The 18,478-nt window shown below is 49.6% G+C and overlaps 1 long non-coding RNA gene across 2 annotated transcripts; it reads left to right on the plus strand.

The window, feature by feature from the left end:
- Nucleotides 1–8,159: 8,159 nt before the first annotated feature.
- On the plus strand, nucleotides 8,160–18,092 carry LOC137841319 (uncharacterized). 2 transcript variants are annotated; one of them, XR_011088560.1, is made up of 5 exons: nucleotides 8,160–8,359; nucleotides 9,467–9,969; nucleotides 11,098–11,185; nucleotides 13,018–13,082; nucleotides 17,690–18,092. It is a non-coding gene; the product is annotated as an uncharacterized lncRNA (long non-coding RNA). The 2 variants fall into 2 exon arrangements; XR_011088561.1 differs by lacking the exon at nucleotides 9,467–9,969 and having other exon boundaries at nucleotides 8,189–8,359.
- Nucleotides 18,093–18,478: the final 386 nt, after the last annotated feature.

Raw genomic sequence — 18,478 nt, forward strand, 5'->3', positions numbered from 1 at the left:
GTTGAGTTTTCAGAGTTATTTGTGTTTAAAATGTATAATAGAATGGTTTGCACTGATTGAATTGCCTTCTATTTTGCTTCAAAATAGAACTGTGGCAAAAAAGTAATTTAACCCTAATCAAGTTCAAATCAATCAAACCTACTTAGCTACTGTCCTGTAGCTACCAAGTCAGGAAAGGGGATCTTCTCCGGGTAGAGGAATGAGGCTCTGATATGAAATAAAGTTTTTTTTATTGGTCTTGTAACAAATTTCATAGAAATAGGATAAAATCAGAATAAAAGATCTGGGCAAGAATTGTTCTTCAAACAAAGTTATTCTAAATTAGGTGGAGTTTCTCAAAGATTTTAGCTGCTCAGTCTCATTAAACTGGACTCTAGCACCTAAAATCCTCTCTAGATCTGGATGGAAATCCTCTTTGTCTTCTCTTAAGGCCTCTCTCTCTGTTTCAATAGCGGCGCTTGCATTTCCTAGCAGTCCCGGTGCACACCTCGGTTATGGCAGGAGGACTCGGAAGAGCCTGCTCCAGAAGCCTCTGGTTTATGGAGGGCTTTTCGTGGTGTTTTCTTAAGGTCTGAGCTGATCCGCAAGGAGTGGGGCTTATGGAGCTCAGTTTCCTGCGGCTCGGTGTCTCGCGGTTGGATTATCGCGTGCCTAATAAGGTGTGAGCCCTGATTGAAACATTTCCTGAGGTTGGGGCCTTTCAAATATTTCTCTCCCCAGTGTCCTTTCCAGCATCTAACAGCCCCGCTGGGCTCCAGCTGTGGCCCCTCTCCCAGTGAGGGCAGAAATACAGCCTTTTTCCTCCATCCAGCTGCCTACAGCCATCAAACCCAGCAAACTCCTAATGCTTCTGAGGCTTTTTTTTCCATCCAGGTTGATTGAAATGGAACTGCGGATTTCAGGAATTACGACTGGAGGGAGCTGAGGGACGCACAGGAACGGTACGGTTCTTTATGAATCGTTGAGAAATCAGTTTTGGGTTGAGATCAAACCTGGTGCGCTTCGCCCCAGAGGGAAACTGGGCGAGAAAGCTCCCACGTAGAGGAAAACAGCGGAGGAGTTTCAACTCTAACAAGGTTTAACCCACAATGCAGTAAGCATGGATGTAGTAAGTGACTATTTAAGACTAGGGGAGGAGAGGTGGAGCCACGAGAAGGCATCAGACCTACCTTAGGATAAGAGTTATGAACTGCAGGGTCTGCCCCAGCATCTGTCTGGTCCAGAGGCTGGAGGGATGGGGAGGCTCCCTGGGCTATAGCACGTGGGATCCTCATCGTGTAGCAGATGGGGGAGCTTGTTCCATCGTGGCCCCACCAAAATCTTGCCCAGGAAGGTGGCTTTCACCTCCTGGTGTGCCCAACAGCATGGAGATGAGCTTTGACTTACTGATTGATTACCTGTGCGTGGGCACGGGAATGTGCAGGCCAAAATATCCCTGTATTGGGGTGTGATCTGCTGCTTGGGAAAGGAATTGCCCTGCAGGAGTGGTTTAGGCTCCAGAAGAGTTGTTTATTCGGGAGAGTTGGAAGGGCACTTTTTGAAAAAAAAATTAAATTTTTAAGTTGTGGAGCTTTGGGGTGCCTGCTAGAAATAAATCACCCGGATTCATTGCTTACCTCCAACTCCCTGCATTCTTTTCCCTGAAACAAGCCACAAAAGTATTGAAAATAATCCCAGGCTGCAGAAGAGGAGGCTCATTTTGCTATCTGGCTGGAGCAGCCGAGCCCCTGGGGCTGCTGTCCCCCAGCACAGGCAGGGAGGGGAGCAGGGAGGGCAGCAGGCACGCCAGAGCGCTGTCAGCAGCCGCCGGCATTCCCGCGGGGACCGTGGCACCTTGTGTGTTTTGACAGGGGACAGGCTGTTCTCCTGCTAATAGGCTGTTGGACACGGTGTTCGGGAGGAGAGGGTGGGAGGTTACAGACTGCAGGCACAGCGGGAGGTTGGGGATGCGGCCGTGGCACCTCCACCCGCAGTGGCAAGTTTGGGGATCGATGCTCCCATGTGTTATTGATCCAGGGAGGATGGAGGTTGGATCTGGGGCTGTGCTGCTGCGGCACGGGGGAGGAAGGCTGGAAAATACAATTCCCAGAGTCCTGGGGCAGAGAGATGCCGTTTGGCTGGCAGCAGGGGAGGAGGGAGCTGGCTGTTTAGGCTATGTGCCATCAGCTGCAGTTCGGGGACCCTCTCCAAACCAGCAGCTCCCACCTTGGCTTCTGCACTTGATCTGGGTTCTCTCCAGGAGCACGAGCTGGCTTCCAGCTTATTTTAGTGAGAATTTACTTCCTACATTTGTCTTTCCTCATGGGGGGAGGCAGAGGAGGAGAGAGGCTGGGCTGTTTGTTTATTTACACACAGCCCAGAATTGCAGAGCTTTAACTGCTTCTGTTTATGAGATAACCCAGTGGGGGGAAAAAAAAGATCTTAACACTTGTGAGGTTAACTGCCTTGAAAATCCCAGAAAATAGTTGGTTGGGTGGCCTTTCCTGCACATGTATGTGGGGATGCAGGTTTTATTAAGGCAATCCCACACTGCATGTCCAGAGTGCAGCAGATTCCTGATGCTCGCAGGGAGATGTGCCCCCAAGACCTTCATCCTGCCCCTATCCAAGAGTGACACAGCTGGACCAGGCTGCAAATAATCCCACAGGGGGCTGATGGACCCAAACCAAGGGACACAGAATGAAGCAGACACAGCCCCATTAGGAAACTCTGCACAAGGTGTTGCAGTTGGGGTGCCGAGCCAGAAAGCCCATTAAAATCCTTACTAGGGGAGCAGAAGATCTTCTTGCGTTAGCATGTGTCACCTTCAGGCTAAGATAAATAATAATAATGAGGACAATGAGTGATTTAGAGGATTTTGCTAGCATAATTAATGCTGATTTATATCGCCAGGTAGCAGAGAGACAGGCAGCAGTAGAAGTTTCTGAATGAGACAGGGAAGGGGATGACAGTGGGGAGTGAAAAATGAAATGTGCTTGCTAAAAAAAGCAAGTGGAGCTGGCTTGAGCATCGAGTGGAGCAAAGCAGGTGACATAAATAATACCAGCATATCTGCCCTTCTCCTTAACAGGGATCACTCACTCTATAATTAGTTGGAGTTATTAGTGTTCTCAGTTGCTGCATGAGCAGACATAGGGCTCTGTAAGACAGAAACTAATCATATCTCTTCATCCTATGGAGATAATTAAATCGCAACGAGGGGAAAAAACTAGTTTAGTCTGGGTAAAGAATGATTGCATGAGTTACATGACTCTGAGGGTGGGCTTCGTGGGATCAAATTAAGCCTCTGGCTGGAGAACATGTTCCTCTGACTCAATCCAGCCAGCCGCTCTGCTGGGAGGACCCTTCCCACCCACAAGGACCCACCAGAATCACCAGGGTCCCCTCGGGTCCTCCTGGGGTCCTAGAGGAGCTGGAGAGCTCTGCTTTGCCATGTCCCAAGCTGTGAGACCCCTCCCCATTGAAGGTCCTGACCCCAGCATCTTCCTTTACCAGCAGGTCTAGCGTAGATGTGCAAGCTGATCATGCAAAGAGCATCATGGGGACATTGGGATGCTCTGGGTTGATCCTGTACTGGTGTAGCCATGGGATCTTGGCCATTGTTTGCAACAGACCCAAGGAATTCAAGATGTTGCTGGCCAGCCTCATCACAGGTGATCAGCGAAGCTGTCACCCTGCTTGCTGGGCTGTCGAGGAGCAGGATCATTTCTTTGCCGTGGTGCCACTGCTTGCTCCTTGGAGCAGCGGGAGCTTCCACACATCTGAAAGTAATGGTGTTTTTTGCTTGTTTGTTTTTTAAATGCAAACTTTGTCTGGCAAAAAAAAAAAAAAAAACACATTATGGAGACAAGAGGTCGGAACAATGCAGAAGTATCTCCCAAACTCCCTCCGCTGGGAGTAAGGGCAGGCAGAAATCAATGGGGAGCTCGCTGGCCCATGCAGCTGCCTGGCTGGAAGCAATCCCTGTAACCAGCAGCTCCGCATGTCCTTGAGATGGATTACACAGCCTCGGGGAGCTGGATGCCTGGGGAGGCACCCAGAGCATCCCACCCACGTAAGTAATGGGCTGGTGGCTCACAGGGGCTGGCTGCTCGCCCACCTCTGGCTGTCCTTGCGTGTGCAGCATCACCCAGCAGCTTCTCCCTGCCTCGTGTCCAGACTGGGGCTGCTAGGGCAGAAACTCCCTGGTACGGCCATGGGAAGGGGATGCTGGCGGCCCCCCTGTCCCCAGCTGTACAAAAAGCATCATACTCCATGGGGCTGGGGGGTGGAGGGGCGGATATTGCCATGGGGCTGGTCCTTTCTGCAGACCTAAGCAAGGAGCCACGACCCAGCCCCAGGGATGAGCGTGCAGCTGGGCTGGGGGGGTTCTTTGACTGCCAGGGACTGGGTTTTCCAAGTAACTTATCTAAAAAGCACCAGGACTGGGGATGTCTGCAGTTTGCAGGACAAAGCAGATGGGGAGAACTACAGAGGCAGTAGGCTGGAAGGACGTTAGGTACAAGAAAAACAGCGAACCAGCCTCGGGGACTGCTAAAATATTGATTGCAATCTTCCAGCAAGGCATAACGTGCTCCTGCCCCCACTGTGCTGCTTGTGTCTGATGTCCTGATCCTCCCTCTGGCCTCTCCTGTGTAACTGCTGTGTTGTGCTCCCAGCCGGCAGATGGGGAAACTGAGGCACAGCGTGGGTCCTGAGAAAATGTTTGAAACTTGATGCAAAACGGCAAAGGTGGAAAAAGGTCTTGCACACTTGCAGGCACACAACCTGATAAATCTGGTGGGTCCCAGCGTGGAGACTGCAAGGTCTGCGGGTACCTCAGGCTCAACCTCCCTGGTCCCAACCACCCCAGCCTCCGGTATCCCATCCCAGTGACTTTGGGGATGTGGCCAGTGGGATGTGAGCAGCTGAGCAACCTCCCTCCTGTGCCGCAGCAGCCTCGCCGCTGTTCCTCCCTCACCCAGGAGCCCGAAAAGACACCGTGACTCACTGCTTTTCCACGGGCGCTCCTGCCAACTCTCGAAATACTCGCTGTTTTTCTTAGAGCCCTGGCTCCTGGAGCCATGTAATTACTTGAGCTTTCATTTTCTTTAAATAAAGCCCATTTCTAGCAGTCATGTTTTCAAAGAATAGGCAGAAAATGTGGCCTCTTATGAGCTCACAGGCCACATAATGAAAACCCCACCTTTATTCATTTTCTTTTTTTCTCCATGTCATGGTTTTCGCAATCTGCTGTTGCAAGAGGGCTTGCTGGAAGTCCCCTTTCTCTATCCCTCAAGTCTTGCAATGCTGTAAATGATCCCAAGTTTGCGCCTCAGGTGTGTTGACATCTCAGGTCCAGAGGTTTTGATAATTTATTGTGGATATTTTCTACCTGGTGATGCACAATTTTGTGCAACAGGCAGGGAGGGCAAGTAGAAAGGTAGTAAACCCCAATGGATGCAACAGACCTTTGCTGGTATGACTTGCCTTACATGAGCATGTCTTGGATCCACCCCTTGTTTTGAACCCTATCAGAAAACCCTGATTTTATGCTGGTTGGGTTTAATTGTCTCCCGGAAGAGCCCAAGATCTTTATGAGCTGTGTTCTGCTGAACATCTCTTCATTACCTACCCCAGGCAAACCACGATCCCACACTGCGCCTGTCCCACACAACAATGTTCTTTGGCCTGAGTTTGAAATCTCTTGCTCAGTCTTTTCACCTCATTTCCCCACTCCTTTTAAATACACATTTCTGGTTCAGGAGGAGCTCCAAGACCTCCCAGTCTCCGTGCAACCACTAGGTGAGAGAAAGATGCTCGTTTAATGCTGGATGCACTACGGAGAAGTGACGATACCTGGTGACGAGGAAGGAACTCCACTGGTCCCACCCATAATAAAGCATCAGGAACACGAGCAGGATGGAGATGCAATGAAGTGACCCATCCTGGCAGTGCTCCAGCTCCTTTATGGGACAGCAGAGACTTCAGCCACAAGACATGCAGGAGCAACTTGGTGTTTTCCTTGTCCTGTCAATGAGCTTAGATTTTAATTCTGCCCTCGGACCCCCAGCAAGATATCCAGGGTGCGTGGGCAGGGGCCCACGGCATTTCCTTTTGAAACAATCCTCTTAATTGAACAACCATCACCGGGGATCTCCAGCGAGCAAGAAGCACATGATTAGAAGTAATCCAGCGACATTCCAAAACATACTTTCTGGAGGGTGGGTTACTAACATTTTTAGCAACATCCATCATCACAGTGGCCAAAATCACACATTCAAAACAAGGCCTACAAAATATGGAAAAGTTTAAATAATCCTTGGAAGCAGTCCAGGAATCGGTCCTTCAGTCTGAGGGACATTTTATGAATAATGCTGTAACACAAGCCCCGTAATGGCAGCCCCAAGATCCATCCCGTTGGTTTTCCAGTCTGATTTTTCCCATTCCAAGAGGAACGACTTTGATTTTGGTGGGGGGTAACAGCAGAACTGGACCAGCTTGGATTTGAAGACCTCAGCTTGCAGGAACAGGCAGCAATGTGAATTTTCTCCACTTGAGGTTTCTCATGGCCTGGATCTCCTTTTTATGCGCTATTATTTACACCTCTATTGCATAACCAGGAAGCTGCCTTCCTTCTACTGCAGGAGATGCTCCCCTCCCTCTGCTGGAGGCCTGATTGCTGTGCAGTAGCCAAAGCCTTGGAGATGCAGCAAACCTGCACGTCTTTCTTTCTCTGGCCCTCTTGCATCCATGCTGACATCTGAGGTTTTCATTTTCTGAGGCCACAGGACAGAGGAAGAGGAGCAACCCCACTGTAAGGGCCACCACGGTGACCTGCCTTCAGTGTGGCTGTGACCCCACTTTCCAGATGGATAGCCGGAGAGAGGGACTCACTGAAGAGAGAGCTGCTTGGATCTTCATAGGGAAAAAAAATATAATAATAATAAAAAAATAATAAAAAAAACACCAACCACCCAAACAACTAACCAAACAGAAATCCTGCAGAACTTTCTCACTTTTGTTTTCCCTGTTCCTCAGCAACAACCTTAAGCAGAATCCCCTTTGCCACTGCTAAAAGGAGGATGAAGAAATAGACGTGGGAGGCTGTTTCCCAACCATCTCAGGAGTCAAAAGTCTCTGGAAAGGAAGGGAGAGGACAGATGGGAGCAGAAAACACAGTCCGTGGGCGTATTTCCACACTCTAAAGCCCTCTGGCACAGCAAAGCATCCTGCATCCATAATTCTCCAGACTGGCACACAGCAGCTGCTGCACGGGGTCTCGATGACACCCAGCATCAAGCCATACACACATCTTCCACCCACCACGAAGGCACTGATGCAGCACATTAACGCATCCTCCTCTTTCATGTCAGGAAAAAAAACAACTGAGGCAGCTTAATAGATATTCATCCGCTGACCTGCAATTCATGCCGAAGCAGTCAAGCACCTTCCACTTGCTTTTTATGTGGTTTTAAATGTTTTTTAGAAGTATCTGTTTATTACAGCTCAATAAAGTTTTATTTTGCAAAAAACCATGATTGATTTCCTCTGCTTTAAACAACAAACAGTCAACCTCCCCGGCTAGCACCTCCTCCCCGATTCATAAAAATGTGTTAACAATTCATTTAAAATTCATATACAAGCCAAGCACAGTTTATTCATGAAGTTACACAAATTAATACAAAGCAGCACACTGCCTAGGCCTGGCACGAAGTCAAAGCGTGCTCTGACGGCCTCCCTCTGCTGCACAATACGGCAATGTGCTCCTGGAAGCTGCCCTCGTGGCTGGCGGCTCCGAGATCAGCAGATAGCAGTTCACATTTCTCCTCCCCTCCCTGCTACTGGCTTTGCTCTGCACGTCTCACAGATGCCATGCAGAGGAGCAGAGGTGAAGATCTTGGGCTGTAGGAGGCTTTGTGTGCCTTTGGTGCCTGTGCATCCTCCCTGCATCAGCACTTTTCTTGCACGTGCCGTGGTGATGGCAGCATCTCTCCTCTCTGCTGTGTAGGTGCCTGCCCAGAGTGGATGCTGGTGGTGGTCCTTAATTTGTCTTGTTAGGTCATCATCCCTTTTTTCTGCTCCTAGACGTGCTTCTGGCAGTGCCCTAAAGGCACTAATTGGCCTTAACTGCACTCAGCAGCTTCACCTGGGACACCTAGTCACCGCCTCTTCCCATGGCCCAGGACTTGTATTTAAGGAGAGCCCTCTGCCTTACCCCTTTCTCTGTCCCTGAGCTATGTTGTAGGTGTGTTTCTAGCCCTGCCTCCTGGATAGACTTTGGACAGGTTCTCATCTCCTGCCATGCTTTCTGTCCAGACCTGAAACCTCTTCTGTAGGGAGTCTGTCCCTAGCCCTTTCTCCTTGTTGGATCTGCACTGTAAGTAACCTGCCTGTCCTGGCTGGACCCAGAGTCTCTGCTGTGTCTCTGCTGTGGAGACAGTGTCTCCACTCTTATTTTCTAGATTGACCCCTTGTAGTACGTTTGAGCCTTGTCTCCAGCCCTGTCTCTGTTTTTTCTTTTGCTCTGGGTGGGCTCTGGACCTGGTTCATCCCTGCCTTGTCTGAGGCTGCCAAGGGCCTTGCTGTACTTGGCGCTGCAGACAGCATCCTGGTGGTGAGGGCACTGCTTCTCCTGAGATAACCTCCAGCTCCCAGCTTGCCCACCTCATGGGGCAGCTCCCCAGCAGGATCATCTCCTGCAGCTGAGGCCACCTGAGGCAGCAGCACGTCCCCTCTGCTGGACTCTCAGGTATCCCCTACAGCCCCTGGAGAGGTGTGGGCAGCTCCAGAGGGCCAGCTCTGGCTGGTGTCAGTGTCCTCGATGGAGAAGAGCCTGGGTCCTGAGCCATGGAGCACCTGTGCCTCTGCTAATGAGGCTGGAAATGTGTCCTGGTTTTGGCTGAGGCAGAGTTAATGTTCTCCATAATACCTGCTATGTTGCAGTGTTTTGGATTGAGAAGGAAAACGGTGCTGATAACTCGCTGATGTTTCAACGGTTGCCGAGCAGTGCTGACACTAAGTCAAGGACTTTTCAGCTCCTTGTGCTGCCCAGCCGGAGAGGGGAATGGGGCTGCACAAGCTCAGCTGGCCACGCTGCTCTTCCTGAGATGCAAACAGAATGCAGCAGGGCTCGCTCTCATCCATGCCCCTGTGATGCTGCCGAGGGTTCCCTGTGAGCCTGTCCGGGGACCATCAGCCCCTTTCCTTGGGGTACGCAGCAAGGGGATCCCAGCTCCTTGTCATCAACTTTCCCTTTGTGAGGGCTGGAATTATGCAGTTCTAACAGTGATGATCCGGGGGGAGAAATGATTCTTAAGTTAAATATTTTAACTAGTGTTTAGTGCTAGGTTCTTTTTGGTAGCACCCAGTATAGCTCTGCAAAGCTGCAGCCTAGCCTGATTCATGGAAGCTGACTTGATCTATTGAAACATGTGTTTGTTTAAATAATTATTCACCTTCATTCCTCCTCTTTCTTCTCTTCCAGCAAGAAAAAAATCAACAAAGCAGTGCTGAAAGGCTGCTTTGTATGGAGAGCCTGGGGTCTCTCCCTCCTCCGGCACTGCCAGCACAACATTTGCCCCTGTGCTGGCACCTGAGTGAGGTGCTGAAGAATCCAGGACTGTTTTTGGGGGGAGAGAGGGCAGAACAAGGTGACAATCACACCAGGGCGTATCGATTGTCCTCGATAAAGGAACCTGGAAGCGGCAGCAGGGAAAGTGTGAGGCCAGGCAGGACTTGAGCGAACATCCCTCGCTCCCACCGCTCCTGCCTTTCTGAGCAGGGAGCATTCAGCTCCAAGGAGTAGCTCAAGTGTCGCTTGATGTTATCAATAAATTGTCAGCCTGAGCATCCCTGTGTTGCCAAGGGTCACTGGCTGTGGTGTTGGAGGCGCTTTTCCCCCAGGAGGCTTGGGGCAGCCAGCAAGGAGGATCCTGAGCGTGCAGCACAGAGCAGAGAGCATCGGCTGCCCCGCCTGGGGGGACAGGGGTAAGGACATCCGTGGCCCCGAGCTGCAGCCTCTTCCACGGGGACCCTGTGAGATCTGTGCCTGACAGCATCACATAGCCAGCGTGCTTGCTCCTTCCCTCCCCTTTCCCTGCTGACCTGTTATCTGAAGTGCTTTCTCCTGCCTCCAGCAGCTGAGTTCTCTCATGCTGGGGGAGACGTGGTGGCCCGTAACCTCTTGGTAAAATCCACCCCTTTCAGAGCACATTGGGCTGACCACGAAATGCTGCAGCCACACTTTAGCCCTAAGCTCGGGATCCTATTCCCCAGGGGTGGCCAAATCATGCAGAGATGTTATCTCATGGTGCGCCTTGCCCAGGGCTTCTCACAGGGCTTGGCGTGCTCCTTCGCAAGGTGCCTGGTCTTGTCCACAGAGGAATGTGGTTGGAGTTTGGCCCCAACTGGGTTTACATCAGCTACAAACCCTTGGCACTGGCTCCAAAATCTCCTGTGCTTCTGGGCAAAGCAGGACCTGGGCTCAGCTTCACTTCGCAGGCTAGTTTCCTGGAGAGCAGACCTGTGCTGAAAAGCCTCCGTGGGAATGCTCAGGTTGTTTCCAGCACGATGTGTCTGCTGCTTGGAGGAGAGAGGTGGGGATGAAGAAGGAGACATTTCACCAGCATCAGACAGGTTTTAAAAAAAAAACTACTTGTTTTCAGCCTAGCTGTTCTAGTCCAGCTGTTTTCAGTCTTTTTGGGGTTGCAGGTTCCACACACACAATTCCCCTGGGCTCCTGCACAGGCATTTTGAGTTTCTGATCAGTTTTGCTCTCCTCGGGCATCTCTCATGGATCCCTTTGTGCCCTTGGCTCCACGAGGGTTTGATAACTGTAAGCTGGAAGCTTTGTTGTGTAGGATGGCACAGTAAAGCCATGCTTCTGCTTTGCCTGAGCCACATCACTCTCTGACTTACGGTATGTGTGTCATACCTTCAAGTCTAACAGCATCACTCTAACACCAAAAATCCTGAAGTTTTGGGTACTGTGTTGATGACTACTTATTTTACAAGTTCATTACAGAATCTGCCTGCAATGTCAATACTCAGTAGCTGGGAGTTGTATTTGCTGAGGTTAGAGGAGAAAGTATTTGAGATTTTATTCTTCTTTTACAGCAAAGACTGCAAAAGACTAGTGGTGACAGAGCAGAATCCCAGCTCACCCGTTGCCAAACCTGGTCTAAGTCCAGAACCGCGCTCCAAGGTAAGAAATGATGTGCTGTGTGCCTTAGCTAACTTACAGACAGCTTTAGCTTGCTATTGAATTGTGAACCGTGTGTCTCTTAGAGCCAACGGAGCAATATTTTGGGGATGGCCCTCCCTGCAGCAGCAGATCTACTGCCTGATGGCAGCAGACAGCCAGGCAGTCAGCTGAGATGAGACACTTCTCTGCAGATGGTTAAGCTTAAGCAAAATGCATCTACGCTACACTCTCTTGAATTAAATTCCAGTCGTTTTGGGAACCTATTGCTTAAAGGAAAAAGTAGATCACATTTCATTAGATGATGCCTGAGATGAAAAACTGGATCTGGTTTTATAGAAAACACGGATAATTTTCTCCCAACGTGTGTTATTCTTTTGCAGAGGATGGGGACTGGGGGGGAATCCTTGCAGATGAGCAGCCCCTGATGGAGAAAGGGAGCGAGGGTGAAGGCAGAATGAGCAAAGGCTGTCGCTTGCATCCCAGCAGCACTGGGAGAAGGCACCGAGAGCTGCTACTGCTCCTCTTGGGCTGAGAGCCGTGGCTGAACACTGGGAGAAAGGTGGGAGTACAGAGATAATGTTGATCTGAAGGGTAAATGCTTCACGTCTGCTGGGTTCCAGCTGAATATGTACTACCTGGGCTTGTTTATTTTTTTTTTATTTTATTTTTTCGGAGTGGGTCTGACATAAGACTAGGATAAAATCATTAAAATATGTTAGTGCTAAAGATGAGGATTCAGGGAACAGCTGAATTGCAGGCAAGTGTCCCTTCAGGATGAGCAATGAATGAAGGATAAACGCAGGTGAAAGTGTGATAAGGGCTGCTGTGAAAAAGGAGGAAGAAAAGGTGTTTTTTTTTTTTCTCTGATTCCATCCTGAGTCAGGAAAAAGCCAGTATCCTAGAATTTCTGCACATTCAATTCCAAAATGAAAAAATGCCTTTTAGAGCAGTCAACAAATCCCACTTAGGTAGAAAAGCTGATTTGTTTTGAATTGAGCATAGAAAATGAATGTCAAAGAAAAGTCACTTTGAAGCAAGAAAGTCCATCCTTTTCGTTGGGAAAATGTCAAAAGGGCACGCTGACATTTACATTTTTTTCTCTCTCTCTACTTTGTTCCTGAACAAAAATTTGCCAAAGCCAACAGAGTGTCATTTGCTGATGGAAATCTGTTTTGACAAAAAATTTTCCAACCACTTTCACTAGCCGCGCACAAACATTTCCACTCCTGATTCCAATCTGGATTTGGCAGGGAGTGGGGGTAAGGATGGAGAGGGGCTGTGCTGCTGGGTACCCATCAGGGATGTCTCACCCTGTCAAAGAACCCAGTGCTGCTAGAAGCAACCTGCTTCCAGAGTGCTTACATGTAGACCTGTGTTTCCCCTGTTTGGCTAGGTGGAATTAAAGGAAAACCTTTAATGAGAAATGTTTACAGGTTAGTCATGTTAGGGGTTGATTTAGACCCCAAATGGGTTGGCATACCAGTACTTTATTATTTATTTATTTATTTTCACTAACCAAACTATAGCCACTGGCTATAGTTTTATAGTTTGTTTTATAGTGGTGACTCAGGGTGCGTGTGTCTTGCTCAGGACTGGTTCAGAAATGCATCTGGGTGTCGTTCAAGCTGTAGCCCATTGGCATCTTCCATCTGGCAATGTGGACTGGAATACCCCTGGGAGCAAATTTGGCAGAGGTTTTTCTTCAGCTGGGCTGCAGTGCAATTGTAGCTCACCTGAGCAGGCCAGCAAAGGTCATACCTGGCATTTCTGCCTTGTGGAGGGGTGTTCTGCCACAATACCTGCTTTCTTACATTTCTTTCTTTGTGGTGCAGTTCATGGATGGTGGATGAGATACCAAATGAGGACAGGAACCCCTCTGACTCTTGCTGAGGGAAAGGTAAGTGCCTGCTTCAGCCCTTCCTTTGCTGCTTCTGCCCTCCTTAGCCAAAGCAAAGTGAGATTAATTCCCCTCTAAGTATCTTGAGGAGAAGTGTTGGTGCCTGCAGGGTGGGCATGTGGAGCTCTCCCTTCCTTGGGGACCAGGGTCTGGGTGGATGGAGGATTTTGGGGGAAGGAAGGAACAGACCCACATAGCCCTGCCCTTGTGGGTGACCCCACCAGCCTGCCTTTACGAAGGGAACGTCCTTGATGACCGCAGGCCACCGATCCCAGGCAGCTCCTACCTGCTGACAGGGCGCCGCTGCGATGTGTGACAACCGCAGATGGCTATCAGCTCCTGGAGGGTGCCCGTCCCAGTCCCTGCCCGTTCGTCTCACTGAGTGGCACCAAGGGAAAGTGACAGCTGAAGCACCGCCTGACCAGGCAACAAAAACACCAGCAAAAATGCAAAGGGGAAGTTCCAGAGTGTTTTGTGGTTTTTTTCTTTTTTTTTTCCTTCTATGACCAGCTCATGTGTGCAATATTTTGATATGCCACCGTTTCTCCCATGCCTCAGCTGTTCCTTGGCATCACTTATTTGGCCAAATCCACCTTGTGTGTTTTAGAGATTCATCTGAGCTCCTGTGGCTCACTGACCATGTGGCAATGGTCTGACCCTGCTCAGGGTTACAGGGACCTCAAGTTACTGGTGGTTGTGCGAAAACATCTATTCACCCCAAATCTTCAGTACCAGTCAGCTCTGCTTTTATTCTCCCTAGTGTGTCCCAGTTGGGTTGGAGGCAAAGCAGACCATCCTCCTTGCATCACAGGGCTAGGAACTTTTGAAATATTTAGGCTAGTCTCAGGTAGTTCTTCCCAAACCATTAGTTTGGGAATTGGAGATCCCAAATAACACTTGTTAGGTGTCCATGAGGTCTGGTGACTTGGTTATCTTTGGGTGTTTACAGCCCCAAATAAAAGGATATTTTTGCTGTAGCTCATCCCTACATCACTTAAATCCAACATATGTGAAGGAGGAGGTTTGCAAGTCTCTCCTGCTACCCCCACAGTGATATTTTTGATGGTGGTGGTGAGAACCAAACCATCAGCCTGGGCACAGAGACCAAGGCACAGCCCGTGCTGACAGCCCATGCCAGTGCCTCCCCCCAGGAGGAGGGCAGCCCAGCTTGTGCATCAGCTCAGTGCACGAAGGACTTGGAAAGGAGGAGGAAAAAAAAAAAAAAGAAACAGCAAGTGAGCACAAGGACTTGGACGTTACCGGGGAGAAAAAAAGCCACAGCGGCAATAAAATTAATTTCCTTCTCTAATATATACAAGACTTTCTCTAGGAGAATTATGACCCAAGCTGATCAAAGTCTGTAAGTGGTACTTATGCTATCAGTTTCACCCCCTTAATGCCCTCCTGTCAAAACAAAATCCCTTCGAAAGGCTTTGAGGAAAATCACATGAGCATAATGGCTTTCAAAAAAATGGCCCTAAGTACTCGGTAACATATACAGAGAAGACTATTAGATCGGCTGGTGTAATTGTACTTATATTTGAATGTAAACATTCTTATATGAGCAAGTTACTGCTTACCCACAGAGCGGAGCACAGGCGGATCGGGCTGAAAATGCTTCGGTTATCAAGAGAAAGGGGAGGGGTGGGCAACGGTGGGAACTTTGCCCTAAAGCAGGACGGTGATTTTGGGCAGAATTAGATAAAAGGAGAAGGTAAGGATGGGGCTTATTAAAGAGCCACTTGGAGACGCACACAGAGAGGGTGAAATTCAGGTGGGGTGCAATTTGCAGTGCCATGCTACTCCCAGGTAGGAGTTGGACACGTTGAGCTATCTGATCCTTTATCTGTTGTAACGTGTTTGTTTGAACATGTTCTCGGTGGGTTTAGTGCTGCTCTGACAGCTCTGGGAACCGCAGTCCTCCCTGCGTTCCCAGCAGGGATGTGCCAGGCAGTGCTGCGAGGGGTGATGGGGAGGCGCCGGGCTCTGCCCACAACCATCCCAGCTGGGTACAAAAAGATCGATTTCTCAAATACCCGGTTTTCAGGACCATTAGTACCGGGAGGCTGAGCAGGCCACAGACCCGTGGGGATTGTGAGCCTTCAGTCTTTGTCAGTGCACAAAACAGAGCTGGTTGCCATCAGCTGAGGATTTGATGATCCACCTGTAGGGCCACGGGGCCTCAGCATCTCTACATGGGTACCACGTTGCCCTCTGGAGCAATGATTGTCACACAACTTGCTTCATGTGCAGGTCATGATATAAGCCCTGCTCTTTTCCTGTTGCTATTTGGGTGTGTTTGGGTGCCTTGGATCTCCTTTGCTACCAGTAGCAATGCTTCAGAGATGTTCCGTAGCTGGGGAGGGATGGAGAGCATCAGTGAGTTCAGAGGGAGGCTGGAGAGGCTTCAATGTGGAGGGTGTTTGGGCAGATCCTGATGTTGCAGCAGCGAAGATGATCATTCCTGGTGACTTGGATGCTTGTTGGTGGAACAGCTGCCAGGGTCAGTGCCACTTCTGTTTCATCCTGTGCAAACCAAAAGCAGGCGTTGAGTGCAGCGCTCATTTCTTCAGTCCCTCTTCTCTCTTCCTCCTCCTGTTTGCGTTGCCCCACCTTGCAGGCAGAGACCAAATGTTCATTCTTTAGAGTCTCCTTTCTCTTTTTCAGGGTTTCCACTCTCTCCTTGTGCCCCCAGGACCGTGCACCCTCTTTGCCAAATGGCTTTCCTCCCTGGGGACACCAGCTCAATCTACCCCGAGGTAGGACCAGGTCAACTAGGCAAGGGCTTTTTTTTCTTTTTTCTTTTTTTTTTTTTTTTCCTCCTTTGACAACAGCCTGAAATATTTCAAAGGCTTTCTCCAAAAGACAAAATAATACCAACAAAACCATACGGTTTCTATTACTCTTTTTCTGGTGAGTTGAAAACAAATCTTTCCTGGCCATCCCTCTTGCACTGTGGCAGAGACAAAGTCTGCTGGAGTCAATGAAAAGATGTTCATAGATCAGGCTCGTCGAGATTCCTAACATCTCATAGAGGTATTTCCCTATCTGTCCCTCTTTCCTGGACTTACTGTCTTGCTCTCCCTTTGGAGGAAATTCCTTTCCTGGTGATAACCATGTCTCTAGCTCATATTTCCTCTTTCTTGTTGACAGTTTTAAACCAATAGATTTATGAACTTTGAAGTAATAGAAATATTTAAGACATACCTACTCTTTCCCTTATCTAGAACAGGCTGGGATTATTCTTCTTCTGGACACTGCACTTGTAAAGGGAGACATTTGCCTTTCATCCCATCTTCTGGAAAGCCAACCCCACTCTGCTTAATGAGGGCTTTGGTAACCTCTGGTTATTGATGCGTAGCACCAAGTGTTATTACCGGTTTCATCCCAGTGGGTCCCAGTACTGTTTTGCCACCTTTTATCCCAGCTGGGACTTGTGAGGTGAACTTACTTTTGAGGTGGCTGCAGCAATTTCAAAGTTGTTGCAGAGGCCAGGGAAGGGAAGTGAATTTGGGGAAAGGTTTAGCTTTGAAATGATGTGATTAAGAGGTCTTTTCCTAGGGGGTTCCCCCATCTCTGCCCTTTTTGTGTAGGATGCTCTAGGGTGGGAGGACGAGATTCTTCACCAGGAGTTATCTGTCAGATGCAAAGTGTGCCATGCTCCTTGAAAATAAAATCATGCCCATACAGCTGTCATCCTGGGATGGCAGTGTCTTGATTAAATGGGGCAAGGAGGGAGCTGCAGCCCATCCCCAGAGTGTCTGTCCTGGGGGGACAGCCCCACCAGCTCTGCTGCAGCATCGCTCTCCCTCGCACACCAAGAGCCTGCTGAGTGTAAATTCCTCCCTCAAAGACCCTGAAGATAGGGACAGACTTTCTCCACCTTCTCGCTTGCTCTTTCTGCTGGGTCCCTACTGAACAGGGGTGGAGGGAGGAGACCCTTCCTACAGCAAGTGCTTCTGGCTGGTGTACAGGGGCTGTGTCCGAGGCAAGTGAACCCGTGGACTGATTTAATGCAGCCAGACCCACAGGAGATGGGTTAAAGGGAATTACAGAGGCACCAGCAGCTTCCCATGGTCACCTGAGTGCTGCAGTCTGGGGTGGGTGAAATTACCTGGCGCTAATGAGTGACACCCCCCGGTGCTCCCACGGGGCAGAGGAGGAATTGGGCAGGTAAGACAACCTTGCGGTTAATTAAGATTTTTCTCATCTGTAATAAGCACAACTTGGCAAACTTTCACGGCAATGTGTCTCTAGCTATGATTGAGCTTGGAGGAGGTTTTTACCTGAGCCCCAGCAGTCCAGGACCTCGATAATGGTGCAGCAAATGTGGTCACAGGCACAGCACTAATGTCCCTGTGGAGTACTGGTGTTGGGTGTGAGGCTTTCCTTTTCATGCTGCGTGCCAAGCAGGTGCTGGGCAGCTTCTCCAGCACGATTCTGAGATCACTTATTCTGCTTCCAGACAGCAGGACCTAAGGCAGGATATTCTGGAGGGACAAGGGGCTGTGTGAAGGTAGAGGAGGACCCTTGGGTGCCACAGGTGGGTGTGAAAGGGTCTGTGGTGCTCTCAGGAGACAGGCTGGCTGTAAAAGTGTTTTGTCCAGGTGAAAGAGGCTTGGATGGGTTGTCCAGAAGCACCTGGGGTGCCAGAAGGTGGCTGCTGCAGATCCACCCTGGGGACAGGAGACCTCCATCTGCCCCACCTCCAGCCTGCTCACATTCCCCTCTGAAGATGGCTCAGTGGTGGAAATGGAGCACATCAGCTGGGTTTGTGCCCTGATGGACATGGATCTGTAAAAACAACATTTACCACTGCGGTGAGCACCAGACTTTGTGGCTTTTTTTTTTTGTTCATGTGCTTGTCCCCCCTCAGTAGCCCCGGCCTCTCCCAGATGAAGAGCCTGAGCGAGAGGCAGCGCGGGGAAATCACATGCTGGCGCTTCCCCAGCTTTATCAGCTGTGGGGCTTAAAACAAATAAATCATTTTCTGAGGCTATAAATCCAGAACCTTTCACCAACTCTTACAGTAACGCACATGTGCAGAACAACAGCAGGCTGTTTATCCAAACTCGCCAAAGCCTTTGTAGCAGAGCTGATGAGTTTGCAGCAATGTGGCTCACCCGCCGGCTGCGGGGCTCAGAGCATGTGAGGGGAAAGAAGATGTTCTCCCTAAGCCCAAGCTGGGATGTTTGTGGAAGAGTATTTCTTTAACGCCCCATTATTTTTTTTCCCTTCATTACATGGTGTTTCTTAGCTGGGATTTTTCCAGGTCAGCTTTCAGAGCTGTAGGAATTGGTACTGTAAGGGTTAACCGGGTGTGCGAGGATGTTCCTCTCTCCTCTTGATCCCCAGGTCTTGGCTCTGTTAAACATCTCCCCCTCTCTTTTACATTC

Source organism: Anas acuta, chromosome 17 (genome assembly GCF_963932015.1).
Source record: "Anas acuta chromosome 17, bAnaAcu1.1, whole genome shotgun sequence".
In the NCBI taxonomy this organism is placed as follows: domain Eukaryota; kingdom Metazoa; phylum Chordata; class Aves; order Anseriformes; family Anatidae; genus Anas; species Anas acuta.